This window comes from Chiloscyllium plagiosum, unplaced genomic scaffold, assembly GCF_037043375.1.
Source record: "Chiloscyllium plagiosum isolate Xiang-an unplaced genomic scaffold, Cpla_swu_hap1 HiC_scaffold_33, whole genome shotgun sequence".
NCBI lineage: Eukaryota > Metazoa > Chordata > Chondrichthyes > Orectolobiformes > Hemiscylliidae > Chiloscyllium > Chiloscyllium plagiosum.
Genome location: NW_028270171.1, coordinates 8,186,437 through 8,204,261, shown reverse-complemented (window position 1 = coordinate 8,204,261; position 17,825 = coordinate 8,186,437). Strand labels below are relative to the sequence as shown.

General features: G+C 43.2%; 1 protein-coding gene across 2 annotated transcripts in view; it reads right to left on the bottom strand.

Moving 5' to 3' along the window:
- The window catches only part of LOC122542176 (synaptotagmin-1-like), a 142,700-nt gene extending 125,153 nt beyond the window's left edge, over nt 1-17,547 (bottom strand). The window contains exon 1 of one of the 2 annotated variants that reach the window (XM_043679615.2): nt 17,278-17,547. The gene's annotated coding sequence lies outside the window, so the exon portion shown is untranslated. The remainder of the gene's footprint in view (nt 1-17,277) is intronic. The other variant, XM_043679616.2, reaches the window with a different exon arrangement.
- Between the last annotated feature and the right edge of the window lie 278 nt (nt 17,548-17,825).

Sequence of the window (17,825 nt, the reverse complement as noted above, 5' to 3'; positions counted from 1 at the left end):
TGGGGGGGATTTAGAGTGGTGGAATGGGGAATGGAGGTGGTGTAACAGAGGTCTGTCAGGATGACGGAGAGAGGAAAAGCATGTTGTTCAAAATAGGTGGACATCTGGGATACTCACGAGTGGAATGTCTCCTTGTCCAAGCAGATGATTCAGAGGCGGAGGAATTGTGAGAATGGGATGGAGTTTTTGCAGGATACTGGGTGGGAGGAGGTGTATACCAGGTAGTTATGGGAGTCGTAGGTTTATAGAAGACACCCGTCTGGAGACTGTCACCGAAGAACAACATTGGAGGAACAACACCTTATCTTCCGCCTGGCCACCCTACAACCTGGAGGACTCAACATTTAACTCCCCAAGTTCAAATACCCTCCCTTCCCATCCCCTGACTCCCTTCCCAGCCCCTCCCCATCCCTCCCACTACTCCCTGCTACCAACTGGATTCATTCCTCCCATTGACCAACCAGGTCGTACCCTCTACCTGTCTTTATCTATCTCCACTTCATCACCCTCCCCCCTGCCATCCCCTTTATCCTCCCACACCCACCCCTAGTCCTGAAGAAGAGTTACACCTGAAATATCGACTTCTGCACCTCCTGAGTTGCCCGGCTTGCTGTGTTCTTCCAGCCTCCTGCCTGTCTATCTTGGATTCCAGCATCCGCAGTTTTTCTGTCTCAGACCAGGAGAGCATGACAGACTTCCTTCACTCAAAGACATTCATGTGTTAGATGGGCTTTTCCTGACAATTGGCAATGGATTCACGGTATATACTTAACAACAGATAATATTGATTAAGTTGGACCGAAGGGTCTGTTTCTGTGCTGCTATGACTGTCCAGACAAGGTTTCAGCCCTCAGCGTCTCTGTGGGAAAAGGAAATTAAACAGAGATATATAGAACAGACACTACATAATCCAATACTTCGGGCTGCACTGTCTCCCATCCTAATTGAGCGCTTGCTTAGCTGATAAGTGATCTGCTTCCTCAGTGTAAATTTGTTTTGTGTCACATTTAGACGGGTGTGTATGAGACAGAACATCAGGCAGTTCCAATAAAGCTGCTCCCAGGTGCTGTCAGCTTCAGCTGCCATGCACCCCCGCTCAACTTCCACCATTATTGCTTCAATAAGTGGGTGAAAAATTGAATCCTATTTCACAGCAGGGATGTGGCTCCAATTAGAATAAAGCTTTTAAAGAAAGCTCTCTTTCATTTTCTCTTGGTTTCTTTTGTTCGTTTTCCTTTCTTGGCATCCCACAGGGAGAGGGATTAAACCAAAGTGATTATGGGTTTTTCGGTGGGTTGTTTTTTAAATGCTGAAAGAAATGGCAACACAAATAATGGACAATATTTCTCAGAATTAGTTTTAACAACCTGGTATATTATCACTAGACTATTAATCCAGGGAGTTGAGAGTGTGGTGCTGGAAAAGCACAGCTGGTCAGGCAGCATCCGAGGAGCTGGAAAATCGACGTTTCGGGCAAAAGCCCTTCATGATTCAACATATTAATCCAGGGTCCCAGGTAATGTCCATGGCCCTGGGTTCGAATCCTGCCATGGCAGTTGTTACAATTTGAATAAAAATCTGGAATTAAGAGTCTAATGAGGACAACAAAATCATTACTGATTGTTTGAAAGAAAACATCTGATTTACTAATGTCCTTCAGGGAAGGAAACTGCCATCCTTATCCGGTCTTGCTGACATGTGACTCCAGACCCCCTCAATGTGGTTGACTTAACCACCCTCTAGGCAATTAGGGATGGGCAATAAATGCCAGTAGCACCCACATTAATCATAGAATCCCTACAGTGTGGAAACAGGACATTTGGCCCTTCAATTAACACCGACCCTCCAAACAACAGGCCACCAGGCTCACCTCACTATCATATCCCTGTAACCCTGCATTTCCCATAGCTACCCCACCTAGCCTGCACATCTCTGGACACAATGGGACAATTTCACATGGCCATTCCACCTAAACTGCAAATCTTTGGACTGAGGGAGGAAACCAGAGCACGCGGGGAAACCCATATAGACATGGGGAGAACATGCAAACTCCACACACACAGTTGCCTGAGATTGAAATCAAACCAGGGTCCCTGGCACTGTGAAGCGGCAGTGCTAACTGCTAAGCCACCATGTTGCCTGTCAATCTCAGTCATTGTCAAATAATGTCAACATTGAACATTACAATAGCATGCAGCTAGACCTAAAGGTGGGAATGCTTCACAAGTTGAAAGAGAACTTGTTTGTGTCATCAGAATTCAGAATTACTGCTGATTTTGTGACTCCAGGCTCCTTTCACAGAACCTGAAGAAAGAAAATTCATCTGGGCTCTAACTTAGTTGAGGTCAATGGTAATCCTGGAACGATCTAGTGTCTGGACAACGCACAGCCCATATTTTAACTCCTGAGTTTAATATAGCACCCCTCTACTCACCCTCTCATATAGCTACTGAGGTTTTTTTTTAACTCATTGACAGGATGTGAGTATCACTGGCTAGGCCAGCTTTTATTGTTCAGCCCTAATTTCCCGTAGGGGAAGTTGAGAGTCAACCACATTGCTGTGGTTCTGGAGTCACATTTAGGCCAGACCACAAGGCTATCTCTCTCTCTTTGCTGTTGATCATGTACTTTCCTCATTATTGGTTTATGAACATTGACTGTAATCCAAATGAAGTGAGTAGATTAGCACACAAGCCACAAAATAAATGAACAAGAATAAATTAATTGAGGATCTATAAACAGTATTCAATTGCCAAAGTCAGTTGCAGAATACAAGATATATTGAATAGTTTGATGTTTAAAGTGACCATGCCTTTAGTGCCACCTTCAATCTGCCAGATAAAGAGACGAACATGAACAAACAGTTATCAAGTTCTAGGAGAAAGTGAGGTCTGCAGATGCTGGAGATCAAAGTTGAAACTTTATTGCTGGAACAGCACAGCAGGTCAGGCAGCATCCAGGGAACAGGAGATTCGACGTTTCGGGCACAGGCCCTTCTTCAGGAATGAGCAGAGAGTGTTCAGCATGAGAAGATAAAAGGTAGGGAGGAGGGACTTGGAGGAGGGGCGTTGGAAATGTGATCAAGTTCTACTCCAGCAAGGAGGCTCCCTCAAGAAAAAAAGTTCTGGACAGACGGGATTTGTGCCCCATGGTATCGGCACCCTCTTAATTATGGGCTTTATCGTCAACAGTGACCAACAAAGCAATGAATGATGCTTAGTGTTTTTTTATTATTCGTTCACAGGACGTGGGCATCACTGGCTAAGCCAGCATTCATTGCCCATCCCTAATTGGCCAGAGGGTAGTTGAGAGTCAACCACTTTGAGTCACAATGTATTTCAGACTGGGTAAGGATGGCAGTTTCCTTCCCTAAAGGGCATCAGTGAATCAAATGTTTTTTTTTCAAACAATCAGCAATGGTTTTATGGTCATTATTAGACTCTTAATTCCAGACTTTTATTGATTTCAAATTCTACCATCTGCCATGGCAGAGATTCAAGCCCGGGTCGCCGAACATTACCTAGGTCTCTGGATTAATAGTCTAACGATAATGTCAATAGATTGTTAAACTTGATTCTGGGAAATATTGTCCACTATTTGTGTTGCCATTTCTTTAAGCATTTAAAAACCAATCCACCAAAAAACACATAAACACTTTGGTTTAATCCCTCTGTTTAATTTCCTTGAAGGAGATTAGTGAGCTAGATGGGTTTTTCCCAACAATGGTTTCATTGTCATCAGTAGATTCTTAATTATAGATATTTTTTATTGAATTCAAATTCCACCATCTGCCACGGCAGGATTCGAACCCAGGTCCCCAGGACATTAGCTGAACTTCCGGATTAATAGTCAAGCAATAATACTGCTAGACCATTACTTCCCCGAGTAACAAGAGAAAGCAGAGAGTGATAGAACGACTAGTTCTAAATAAAGTGAATAACCCAACACAGGATAATATGAATTAATGAAGGAGCAACAGACATGGGAGCTCCCACATGAGGCACATTGTGCAGCATCTCAATGAGCTCCTCTTTTGTAAATGTTCTGCCTTCAAAGGCAGTATAGCTCTCAGAGCAATCAGTGAAATGTGATAATCCCTAATTAGCAAGAATTAACTGTATGAAAATGAATTTCCTTTACAAAACCTTATTTCTGTCTCTTGATCTACAAGAAGCCTTGATATGACAGCACAGATGCACAGGAAGGTTGTACAAAAGTGACAGTAGGTGGAGATTTTCACATGAAAGAGGAGAGCAAGAGGGGGCTGGTGTGGACCTGTGCATGTAATTTGGAGACTCACTGAAGTGAATCTAGACAGGTTTACTTACAGGACAGAAAATGGCTTGGAGTTCTTAATTTCTATTTACATCAGTATTTGCATAAAACAATGACAATGTTAAACATCAAAAGGAAATTACTCAATAGCTGATGAATAAAGCAACAAACAAGAAATACGAATAAATGGGTTAGTAAAGTGCGGAAGACATAAAGGAAAAATTGAAAATGTGTAAAGCAGAATTACTTAAGTTGCTGGAGTCACGAATCAGATAAATTGATTGTAGACTGTACTTTGTTTGTCTGCCTATCACTGTGCTGGGCTGGAGGTTTGTGACTTTTTTCCCATTCAGCACCTTCTCTGGTCAATATAGAACCAAAGAATTATACAATAGTTACAACACAGAAAGAGGTGACTCGGCCATTTGTATCCCTGCTGGCTCTCTACAAAGGCAGCCCAGCTATTCCCTGCCCTGTCTCCATAACTCTGCAGCTCCAATCTCTTCATGTAATTACCCAATTCCTTGTTGAAAGCTACCTTTGAATCTGCAACTAACAGACTCTCAGGCAGTGTATTGTAGATTCTACTCACTCAAAACACTATGTGGCTGCTCTATTCTACACCAGTTCCTCAATTTAATCCAATACTTACTTTGCTTTAAAGCCACCCAGTCTGAACAATATTTGCATCTACAAACACATTGTTCTCAAATATCCTGCTGTATCCATTTCTTACTATTTGCTCAGCTTGCAAATTTATCACCAACATTAAATATCAAAAGAAAGTCTTTAAAATGAGACCAAAGCAGTATCAAGCAAACATTTTGTAATTTAGAAATTTCAAAAATAAGTGCAGGAGTAGACCTTTCAACCCTTTGAGTCTGCACCACCATTCAATACAATCATGGCTGATCATGCAATTTCAGACTCCCACTCCTGCTTTCTCTCTATACTCCTTAATCCCTTTAGTCGCAAGGGCCACATTCAGCTCCCTGTTGAATATATCTAATGAACTGGCCTCAATAGCATTGAACACAATGAGTGGGATTTTAACTCACTCAAAACCCATTCTCTTAAAGAGTTAAAACAGGACCCACTACCTCCAGTTCTAGCATAGATGCTGAGAATTTATTATTGAATGGAAATAGCATTTATGTAAATAATTGAATTATAGAGGTTGGGGGGAAGATACACAATTTACACAAAATAATGCTGGATATCTGAAATAAAAACAGAAAATGCCGGGAAAAGCATTACAGGTCAGGTTCCATCTGTGATGTGGGAGACAGTGTTAATGGTTCTGATTGACAGTGTGATGAAAGGTTATTGATCTGAAATGCGAACTCTGGTTTTCTCACTCCACAGGTGCTGCCTGACCTGCCAAGCTTTTCCAGCATTTTCTTGTTTTTCTTCCTGGGGTACCTTAATTGTCGCTATTTTCTACTTGAAGAGTCTCCAGTTACAGCAACCATCTATTTCCTGTTTCTAAAACAAACATGGATCTATGTATTCTAAATGGATTAATGCCTTCTCTAAAATAGCAGAGAGTGAAATGTCTTACAACTGTATTAAACATCTGATCAATATAATTACCAACAGCAACCTCTTGAGTAGGATTCCGACAATATTTTCGGTGAGTTATAATAGATCAAAATAAACAGTGTAACTGATGATTCCAAGAGGCAATCAGCACTTATTTTAAATAAAAGCAAAATACTGCGGAAGCTGGAAATCAGAAAGAAGCACAGAGAATGCTGGAGAAACTCAGGAAGGTCTGGCAAAATCTGTGGAGGGAGAAACAGGATCATTGTTTCCAATCCATGATTCTTTTTCAGAACAAAGAACACACAATACACTGCTCTGAAGAAAAATCATACTGGATTGGAAGCATTAACTCTGTTTCTCTCTCCACGGATGCTGCCAAATCCGCTGAGCATCTCCAGCACTCTGTTTTCGCTTCAGTGATTTTTTTTTCAACTTCCCTATCAGTGACTCTTTACCCAATGAGAGGTCCAGCGTACTTCTCACTAATCAGCACCCAGTTCATTGAAGCTTTTCATGTTTATGTATCTGCCAATCCTGGCTGTTCCTTAACTCATCACTTCCATTTCTCTGAATCCCTTTGAAAAATTCTCTAAATTAAACCCCTGGTGACATAACTTTCCAGGGAATTAAGCTTGTCCATAATATTCAAGTATCTCCTAAGCAACCTTCGCTGTGTCCAGTGAGACAAGTATCCCAAGGGACTGTAGATAACGGGAATATTATGATCCTGAGAACTGTACTGAAGGAAGTATGACTCATTCCCAACCCAGATGGGTTGAAAGGAAGGTCACAGACTAAAGGCGTCACTGATCTTGCTAGAGAAGTCAGGATAACAATATGTTCACATATAATAAACAAACCTTCTGCTATGCAAATGACCCAGGGACAGAATGACTCTGTTGTACACTGGCAAATGTAAAGAGTAATTATGGAAAAGCAGAACCTGTTGCATATAATACAATGAAGATACAATTTTGTGCTCTGGAAAGACAGTGGTGAAAAAAAGGGCTACAAGAGACTTAATTAAATAACAAAGAATAGGAATGTCAGTAGATGTAGCCAAGTTAGGACTCCTCTGGTATAATGGTAGTGTCTCTGCCTGTGAGTCAGGAGGTCTGGGTTCAAATCCCATTTGCTCTAGATGTGTACCATAACAAGTTGGTTAGGAGAATATCTACCAGATAGGTTGTAATTTGTATTTCAAGCTTGAAGTAAGAGTTTCCCAACATGTTAGTTGCACCCAAAGTATCTTCACACATGGGAGAAAGTGAGGACTGCAGATGCTGGAGATCAGAGCTGAAAATGTGTTGCTGGAAAAGCGCAGCAGGTCAGGCAGCATCCAAGGAGCAGGAGAATCGACGTTTCGGGCATAAGCCCTTCTTCAGGAATGAGGAAAGTGTGTCCAGCAGGCTAAGATAAAAGGTAGGGAGGAGGGACTTGGGGGAAGGGCATTGGAAATGCAATAGGTGGAAGGATGTCAAGGTGAAGGTGATAGGCCGGAGTGGGGTGGGGGTGGAGAGGTCAGGAAGAAGATTGCAGGTTAGGAAGGCGGTACTGAGTTCGAGGGATTTGACTGAGACAAGGTGGGGGGAGGAGAAATGAGGAAACTGGAGAAATCGGAGTTCATCCCTTGTGGTTGGAGGGTTCCTAGGCAGAAGATGAGGTGCTCTTCCTCCAACCGTCGTGTTGCTATGGTCTGGCGATGGAGGAGTCCAAGGACCTGCATGTCCTTGGTGGAGTGGGAGGGGGAGTTGAAGTGTTGAGCCACGGGGTGGTTGGGTTGGTTAGTCCGGGTGTCCCAGAGGTGTTCTCTGAAATGTTCCGCAAGTAGGCAAAACCGCAAGAAATGCAAAACTTGCGCCCACACCTCCCCCCTTACTTCCTCCAAGGCCCCAAGGGATACTTCCATATCCGCCACAAATTCACCTGCACCTCCACACACATCATTTATTGCATCCGCTGCACTCGATGTGGCCTCCTCTATATTGGGGAGACAGGCCACCTACTTGCGGAACATTTCAGAGAACACCTCTGGGACACCCGGACCAACCAACCTAACCACCCCGTGGCTCAACACTATCGCATTTCCAACGCCCCTCCCCCAAGTCCCTCCTCCCTACCTTTTATCTTAGCCTGCTGGACACACTTTCCTCATTCCTGAAGAAGGACTTATGCCCGAAACGTCGATTCTCCTGTTCCTTGGATGCTGCCTGACTTGCTGCGCTTTTCCAGCAACACATTTTCAGCTATCTTCACACATGACCGTTTGTGTTCAAACAGTGTCTTTAATACAATGAAATATCCAACTTGGATACCAACAAGAGCAGGGAAGCATGAGAGGGTCTGACGATGGACCCAAATGTGCAGTCAATGAGATTTTGAGGATGGTATTGATGATGGAGATAGATGTGGGCAGATCAAGAGGTCTGAGAGATTTCAGAATATGGGACAACACAATGGAAATTTGAATAACTGAAGGAGATGGAAATGTGCAGTGGTTGGTCGGGAAGTTGTGGGATAGATATGTGCAATTGATTAGAGTGGGAGGAATGCAGGCAGGAACGTGAGCAAGTTGCAGATGTAGGAAAAGCAAAGCTCTAATGGCTAATTGAAAACTGATGAAGATTTTAAAATCAATGTGGTAAACAATAGGTAGCTGATGGAAATGAGCAAGAATTGAGGAGAACAGGATTTTGTTCAGGATAGAATATGGATTGCAGAAATCTGGTTAAGACGCAGGAAAGAATTTGCAATGACATAACATCTTTCATAGTCCCAGCAATTTTGAAATCTCAAGTTTAAAACCCAAGAAGCACCTTTTAAAAAAATACTATCACTGCGATAAGATGGGGGAGTGTGACAATAAATCCACACACAGCATAGTCCCATAAGTAGCAATGTCATAAATGACCAAAAGCTTGTTTTTTTCTGACATGCGATTGATTGCAGCATTAACTTTGCTCAGGACATCTTGTGATCTTTGCATCCACCTGAGAAAGTGAACAGGGCCTCTAGTTAAAACCTCATGAATGATAGGAAAGCTCCAACAGTGTAGCACTTCCTCAGTCCTGCACAGAAGTTTCAAATTCTGAACAAAGTTTCTGAAAGGGAGACTTTTTTTATTCATTCAGGGGATGAGGGCATGGCTGGCCAGGCCCACCAGTTGTTGCCCATCCCTAATTGCCCAGAGGGCTGTTACGTTTCAACCATATTTCTGGGGTCACACGTCAGCCAGACCAAATGAGGATGGCATTTTCCATCCCTAATGGATATAATGACCCCCCAGATGGATTTTCCTGACAACTGACAATGGATTCATGCTTGTCATTAGACTCTTAATTCCAGACTTCTTTTTGATTCAAATTCCGCCGTCTGCCAGATTCAAACTTGTGCTCCCAGAGCATTACCTGGGTTTCTGGATTAACAACTCAGCATTAATACCACTAGGCCACCATCTCCCCCAAAACATATAAAATTCTGGCTCAGTGACAAGGCTTCTATTGCTGAGCCAAAGCAACCAGCTAAGGCTAGAGTTCATATAAGATGCAGTTCAGGAATACAGAAATGGAAATGTTGAGGCTGGAACTAACGGGGAAGGACAGTAATTGGAATGGTTAATGTTTCAGCAGACAGGTGATGTGCTGATCTTTGAAAAGAGCAGTAATGGTGATGAGCTACACCTTGAGTTAAAGGTCATCAAGCTCCAAAAGGTTAGATTTACCTTGAACAATGGACATCAGAAAGGGGAATGGAATTGAAATCTAATCTGGTGGTTCCAAATGGAGCCAAACAAGGAGATTTGAGGCTTGTCAACATTGAGGTGCAAGCAGCTGTATTGTTACAATCTGCTCAGTATTTCTGTTTATAGTAAAGGGGGAAGGAGAGTCAAAAGTGTGACAAAATAAAGCATATCCTTGTCTGACTGTAAAATCGTATCTTCTTATGATCTTTCGATACTACCAGCATTGAAAGTGAAGACAATAGGTGGCCCTTTCTACATCCTCACATACAGTGAAAAACTGTCACATGTATAGATTAGAAATTAATCCAATAGTTGAAAGTCTAAGTGCTAAGTGCCATTTTTTTAAAAATCACTCTCAGGATGAGGGCATCACTGATTAGGCCAGAATTTTTTACCCATCTCTAATTGCCCAGGGGGGCAATTAAAAGTTAACTACATTGCTGTGGTATTGGAGTCACATGTAGGCCAGACCAGGTAAGGACAGTAGATTCCTTCCCTAAAGGATGTTAGTGAACCAGATAGGTTTTCCCAACAATTGAGAATGGATTCATGGTCATCATTAGATTTTTAATTCCAGATTTTTCTTGAATTCAAATTCCACCATCTGCCACCATTTGAATCCATTACATAAAATTTCACCAGAAAGGGAGAAGAACAGCAAAAAAAGTGTGTTAAGTATCATGTATTTCATTGGTATTACTGTTCGGATTGAAATGGGAGGAGTGCACTGTCTGTTTCTATATTTCCACTGTTCCACAGGTCACTGATTAATGAAATTGTTCTTCACAGTTCCTGATATTTCTCCATATTAGTCTTAAAACAAGAAGATCCACCAATGAGATTTCTTTAAGAAACACAAAATTATTGATTCATTATGAAATAAAACTTCTGCTATGATGATGCAAAATTGATTAACACATATTTTTTAATGTGAAAATATAAATGTTTACCCTCTAAATAACTCAAAACAATCACACAAACAAGCATTCATATGCATACATTAGGCTAGAGGGGGAAAGATGGATTTCTCTCTGTGGAGACTCACTTTGGGAAAAAAGCAACAGTTCGGCCAATAAGTCTTAGTTCTTGAAGGCAAAGTGTGGAATATTCAGATGGCTGTCAGTCTGATGTTCTGGCATACGAAGACAGATATCATCAACCACAAAGAGATGTCCTTAGGATCATTGCTATCACAGCTGAATCAAGTAACACATATTGAAGATCTTTTCAGGTCCTCTTCAAGAGGACATTCAGGGCTCAGACTGGTGACCAGGGCTCTAGGTATCACATTGGGCCCACAACTGGAAGGTATTCAGAAACAGGAGAACTGGACTGGGGACACTTTTCTTCTCCAGGCTGGCCACATAGTGAAAAGCTACAAACATTCTCCAAAGCAGAAGTTGCAATTGGACAGCCCTAACCATAGACAGGGGGACATTTGCAAACAAACAGTTCTCATAAGACATGTGACTACCAAGAAATGCCTTGTTAAAAACATGTTCCAATGTGTCTTCTCATTGACCTTTGATTTAAAGAAAAACAAAGTATCTCCACAATCTGTCAAACTCAAGTCCATCCTAGTCTGTGTGGAGTCTGCATATTCTCCCCGGGTCTGCGTGGGTTTCCTCCGGGTTGCTCCGGTTTCCTCCCACAGACCTAAGATGGGCAGGTTAAGGTGGATTGGCTATGCTAAATCACCTGTAGTGTCCAGGGATGTGCACACTAAGTGGATTAGCCACTGGAAATGCAGGGTTACAGGGATAAGCTAGGGGCGTGGGTCTGCATGGGATTCTGTTCAGAGGGTTGGTGTGGATTCAATGGGCCAAATGACCTACTTTCATACTGTAGGGGATTCTAAAATGATTAAACATGCAGCATTTTCATTACAGATGAAACAGATCTTTAGGGAGTAGTATTGTATAATTATTTAGCTAATTATAACGAGTGTAATTCACTGTGTATAGTGAAGGAAAAGAAAAACTTTTGATTATTTACGACATTTACAATGATAAGCTGACTCCAAACTGCTTTACCTTCGATGAAGTACTTTTTGAAGTGTAATCACTATCGCACAGCTCTGATTCAGCCAGTTTCCATAGACAAGTGCGAGGTGATAATGATTGGTCATTTTAGTGAAAAAACAAACAGAAAGAACTACAGATTCTGGAAATCAGAAACAAGAACAGAAATTGCTGGAAAAGCTCAGCGGGTCTGGGTCAGTGACCCCCTCCTCAGAATTTGAGCTCTGAGTAAGGGTCACTGGACCCAAACCGTTAACTCTGATTTCTCTCCAGAGATGCTGCCAGACCTGCTGAGCTTTTCCAGCAATTTCTTTCTTTATTACCAACAGCTTTCTGCTTTTATCTGTTCATTTATTAATCCTTTCTCAGTTCATAATACCAGATATATTATTGTATTGGAAAGCCTATAAACCACTCCCACGATTGATTCCTTACCTTTATCATTTCTCATCCATACTCAAAGCCTGCATTTCCAATGGCCAATCCATCTAACCTGCACATCTTTGGACTGTGGGAGGTAAACCAGAGCACCCAGAAAAAACCCACCACGCACACATAGGGAGTGTTCAAACTCCACACAGACAGTCACCCAAGGGTGGAATCGAATCAGGGTCCTGCTATTGTGAGGCAGCAGTGCTAACCACCGTGCCACCCGTTTGAATTATTTTAGGACTAGGATTCCATTTTTAACAATGCTGATTCACCTTTTGTTTTTGGTTTGTGTGTGCTACTTATTTACCCCAGATTGCAGGACTTCCAACAGTGTTGCCCTGATACCAATTCCCCGGAAGAGAGGGACAGTAGCTTGAAGTAATTCACCCTGCAGTTTTCACCCTCTCTGTAAGAAGGTTCATGCTCCAAACTGCTCTGTTTGTCACAGGAGCTTTCTTTCAAATATGAGCATGTTACTATGATTGGCAAAGCAAGGTGATAGTGTTACTTGCTGGACTAATAGGGATGACTCTAAGAATAGGGTAAGTGTCTGAGATACGGTTACAATATTATGGGCACATTGACAACAACAACAACTTGCACTTATATATTTGAATAATAGGAACAGACAAATCATAGCAAATAGGAGCAAGAGGAGGCCATTTGGCCCTTTGAGCTTGCTCCACCATTCAATATGATCACAGATGATCATCCAACTCAGAGCCCTGCTCCCACCTTCTCCCCATGGCTTTGATCCCTTTGTTCCTAAGAATCATATTTAACTTCTTCTTGAAAACATTCAATGTTTTGGCCTCAACCGCTTTCTGTGATAGAGAATTCCACAGGCTTACCACTCTCTGGGCATTGATATTTCTCTTCATCTCAGTCCTAAATGTATCCTTACACTGTGAGCTCTGGTTCTGGGCTCCCCAGTCATCATCCTTCCAGTGTTTATCTGACTAATCCTAACATACAAAGGGACTTCACAAAAATGTAATCAGGCCAAATTTGACATCAGCTCACCCAATGCGATATTAGAGCTGGTGACTAAATTCTACACAAACACAGAATTATTACTATGCAGATAGAGACCATTTGGCCCATCGTGCCTACACCAATTCTGTTATCTAGAGCCAATCTTCTGTTTTTTTCTCTACATCCCTGCACACCATTTCTAACCAAATAACAACACAACACTCACAAATTGAACATTCCTCTGCCACATTTCCAGCCAGGGCATTCCATACCCTAACTACTCACTGTGTGAAAATATGTTTTCTTACATCACCCTTGCTTTGCTTACACAGCATTTTAAAATCTACGCCCTCTCATTCTTGTTTCTTTTACAAGTGGAAACAGTTTCACCTTATCTATCTTGTCAATTAAGGTTGATGTTTTGGATTAATTTAGGAACAAACATAGGAACAGGAGTAGGCCATTCAGCCCCTTGAATCTGTTCCACTATTTAATGAGATCATGGCTGATCTGTGGCCTAACTCCATGTCTGTTTTGGTGCACATCCCTTAATACCTTTGCTCAACAAACATTTATTTGTCTCAGATTTAAAAATTAATACCTGATCCAGCATCCACTGCCATTTGTGGAAGAGAGTTCCAAACAGCCACTACCATCTGGTGTAGAAGTACTTCCTAACATCTCTCCTGAACACCAGGGCAGGCATTGAGCTGCAATGTGGACTGTGCTTGTTCTGAGTGTAGAGAGAGAGAGCTAATACTTAATTCTAATTCTTAAGAGACTTAAGAGAGAAGTAAGAAGATGGAGAAGAAATTCCAGAGATTGATGCCCAAAGAGTTGAAATTGCAGCCACCAATGATAGAGTGATGGCAGTGAGGAACAGATCAGAATTGAAAAATTCGGAGATCTTGGGCAAGGTGATACACTGGCATGCTAAACTGCCCATAATGTTAGGTGAAGGGATAAATGTGGGGGAATGGGTGGGTTGCTCTTTGGAGGGTCGGTGTGGACTTGTTGGGCCGAAGGGCCTGTTTCCACACTGTAAGTAATCTAATCTAATCTAAGTAATTAAAAAAAAGTTCAGAGATACAGGGTTGGGAGGTGTCAAGGCTATGGACTTGAACACAGAGGCAGGTCTGCGTCCATTGCTCTTGATGAGGTTTCCTCTACATTGGGGAGACAGGATGCCAACTTGCGGAACATTTCAAAGAACATCTCTGGGACACAAGCACCAAACAACCTGTGGCCAACCACTTCAACTCCCCCTCCCACTCCGCCAAGACATGCAAGTCTTCCACCACCAAATCCAAATCACCCGATGCCTGGAGGAAGAACAGCTCATCTTCCACCTTGAGATCCTCCATCTACATGGCATCAATGTCAATTTCACCAGTTTTCTCATCTCCCCTCCACCCCTCCAACCCAGCATCACCCTCTTGAACTGTCCTATCTGTTCATCTTCCTTCCTATTTAACTGCTCCACTCTCCTCTCCGAACTAACAGCATCACCCACCATCTATCTATCGCCTTCCAAGCTACCTCCCCACTATCCCCAGCCCCCTCCTATTTATCTCTCATGCTCCTTGGGGTCCCCCACATTCCTGAAGTACTTCTGCTTGAAACATCAACTCTCCTGCTCTTCGGATGCTGCCTGACCTGCTGTGCTTTTCCAGCACCACACTTTTTACTCTGATCTCCAGCATCTCCAGTCCTCATTTTCTCCGAGGTCACAAAGCAATCATTTGCACCACAAGCACATAGGATGACCCCATTAATTCACATACATTGTTCAGGTTTTGGTTAGAGGTGAAAAGGATAGAATTACATTGTCAGTTATCTCTTTGTTAATTCCATTCACACTTTGTTATTACTTTTGAGGTTTTCTGTAATCACTAACGAGGTTTTTGTGTTGTAAAGACACTGGAATCTTGACCTCTGACAAACACGTAGTAAGTGCTCCCATTTTGAGTGGGCCACTTTTAGAATACTGAATTCAATTCTGGTTCCCCTGTTATAGGAAAAATGTTGTGAAACTTGAAAGGTGCAGAAAAGATTTACAAGGACGTTGCTGGAGTTGGGAGGGTTTGAGCTATAGACAGAGTCTGAATAGGCTGGGGCTGTTTTCCCCGCAGCGTCTGAGGCTGAGGGAAGACCTTATAGAGATTTATAAAATGACGAGGGGCATGGGTAGGGTGAATTTTTTCCCAGGTTGGGGGAGTCCAAAACTAGAAGGCATAGGTTTCCGGTGAGAAGGGAAAGATTTAAAAGGGACCGAAGGGCAACTGTTTCATGCAGAAGATTGTGCGTGTATGGAATAAGCTGCTACAGGAAGTGGCGGAGGCTAGTACAATTACAGCATTTAAAAGGCACATGGATGGGTATATGAATAGGAAGAGTTTAGAAGGATATGGGCCAAATGCTGGTAAATGGGACTAGATTAAAAACTGAAATAACTGCACATGGTGGAAATCAGAAACAAAGATAGAAATTGCTGGAAAAGCTCAGCAGGTCTGGCAGCATCAGTGGAAAGAAATCAGAGTTAACTTTCGGGTCCAGTTACTCTTCCTCAGAACTCCAATTAGCTCTGCTTTCTCTCCGCAGATTAAATTAGATTCCCTACAATGTGGAAACAGGCCCTTCGGCCCAAAAAGTCCACACTGACCCTCTGAAGAGTAACCTATTCAGACCCATTTCCCTTTGACAAATGCACCTAACACTATAGGTGATGTAGAATGGCCGATTCACCTGACCTTTGGGCTGTGGGAGGAAACCAGAGCAAACTCCACACAGATTCAAGCCCGAGGCTTGAATCGAACCTGGGACCCTTTTGCTGTGAGGCAATAGTGCAACAACCACTGAGCCACCGTGCTATCTCAGATGCTGCCGGACCTGCTGAGCTTTTCCAGCAACTTCTGTTTTTGTTAGGGACGAGATGAATTTCGGATATCCGCTCGGCATAGACCAGTTGGACCGAAGGGTGTGTTTCCCTGCTGTACAGCTCTATGAGACCATTTGTTGTTGGAGGCTCCAATCAATCCGGAGGCTTCGGTCTCACAGCGGCCACCCCATCACCTCTGCCCCTAGTGGCCGGACATCACACGAGAGCCGCCAAGTCCAGAGCCCGCGGGCTATTCAACTGCGGGGGTGTTCATGGCCCAGCCTTGCTGCTCGCCCTCTCTCGGCGCCCGGTGCTCACTCACCTTCCAGAGGTCTGTTGCAGTGAATTCAGAGCGGATAGGAAACTTTGCCAAAGTACAGACAAGTCCGGCAACGAAAGGGTTAAACCTTTCATGCAGGGACAAAACGCAGAAGCCGGAGTGAAGCGGTGCTGCCCGGCATCGAGAAACCCAGACAGTAAATTCTTTGAACAACCCCATCTTCTTGACACTTGCTGTCTAGTGAAATTCATTAAAGCTACCATGAATCAGGGGGTGTTTCAAGCCACAGTTTTCCCTGTTGCACTAATCTTTCAGTCCCAAAGTTTATGTACAGCAGAAACATGAGAGTCTGCGAGCCATTAGGCACTGAATTATTTAACGAATGATTCAGATTTTTCTCAGTATAAAAAACGTGATTCTAAAAGCACCCCAGCCCTCCCTTACACTCAGTAAGTGCCCCAGTGCAGCGCAACTCCTGCCCCAGTAATCTCCAACATCTTATTTTAAATTCCAGGTTTCCAGCTTTTATTTGAGGGCACTTCCGCGCCGGCAGCACCGCCCTCACCCAGCTTGGCACCCTTTGGACTGCGTGGAAGGTGCTAGTTGAATGCAAGTTGTTGTTGTTTCAGCCACTGGCTTCCCCACTCGGCCAGCCTTCCACCTGAACCTTTCGCAACAGTTTACTCCGCCCCTGCCTTGACTTTGAGTAAACTGAACAATGCCCAGGTTACGTACACGAGAGCTCCACCCATGCGGTAGGAAGCGAATCTTAAAACAATTGCACTCAGCACCTCTTCGTAAATCTGTTCTTTTTAAAATAATTGCATCTCTTAATCGACACGAGTAGCACTGGGAGAGGCAGGGCGGTGTCACGTTGGTAAATCTCGGTATGTAACAGGATTCACGAAGACCGTGCAATTTTGGCAAGTAAACCCCTCACAAAGGACTCTTGAGTTGAGGGAGTGGCGATTAAAAAGCACCTTTTAAAATAAGGTATCCCCGTGGAAGCCATCAAGCAGCATCACTGACAAGCTTCCTCAGGAGATGAGAGCTTGTTTGTTCAAACAAGAAGCTGCTAATAATTAGGTTGCTAGGCAGCTATTTAACACAGAAGGGCCATTTCTCTTACCTTGGTTGGTCTTGTGAAGTTCTTTCTCCTCCCCAGCTTAAAAAAAAAACACCTCGCCCTTGCCACAAATTCTTTAGAAAGAATTGTTCGGTCTCGGCTGGCGCTACAGGTAGGATGCTTCCTTTCCCCCTGCTGTTGAGCGGAGGCTCACTCTGTGGGAGCTGTCCAGCGCTGAGTGGTGCTGAAATATTCCGCTTGGTGGGGCACGGTACCGTCCAGAGAAACAATTACCTTCGAGGGTGGTGCAGGGAGCCCAGGAAGAGACAGCGTGTACACAGCTCATCCTTTCGACCATACCATCCTCTTGAGGGTGGAAAAGGGAGGAGGAAAGAACTCACGATGCCAACAAAAATGAAAGTGAACAGCCAAGCCACCCCCTTTTGACTGTCAAAGATGCTCCAGCCCTCTTCACAGCTTGCCAAGGCAGCAACCTGTTTTCTGAAGCACATCAACTTCCAAGAGATGGCATTACATAATGTTATAGAGATCAAGCACAGTTAACCAGTGCTTTTTATTTTCTTTTCTTTCAGAACACAATGAGTTTATTG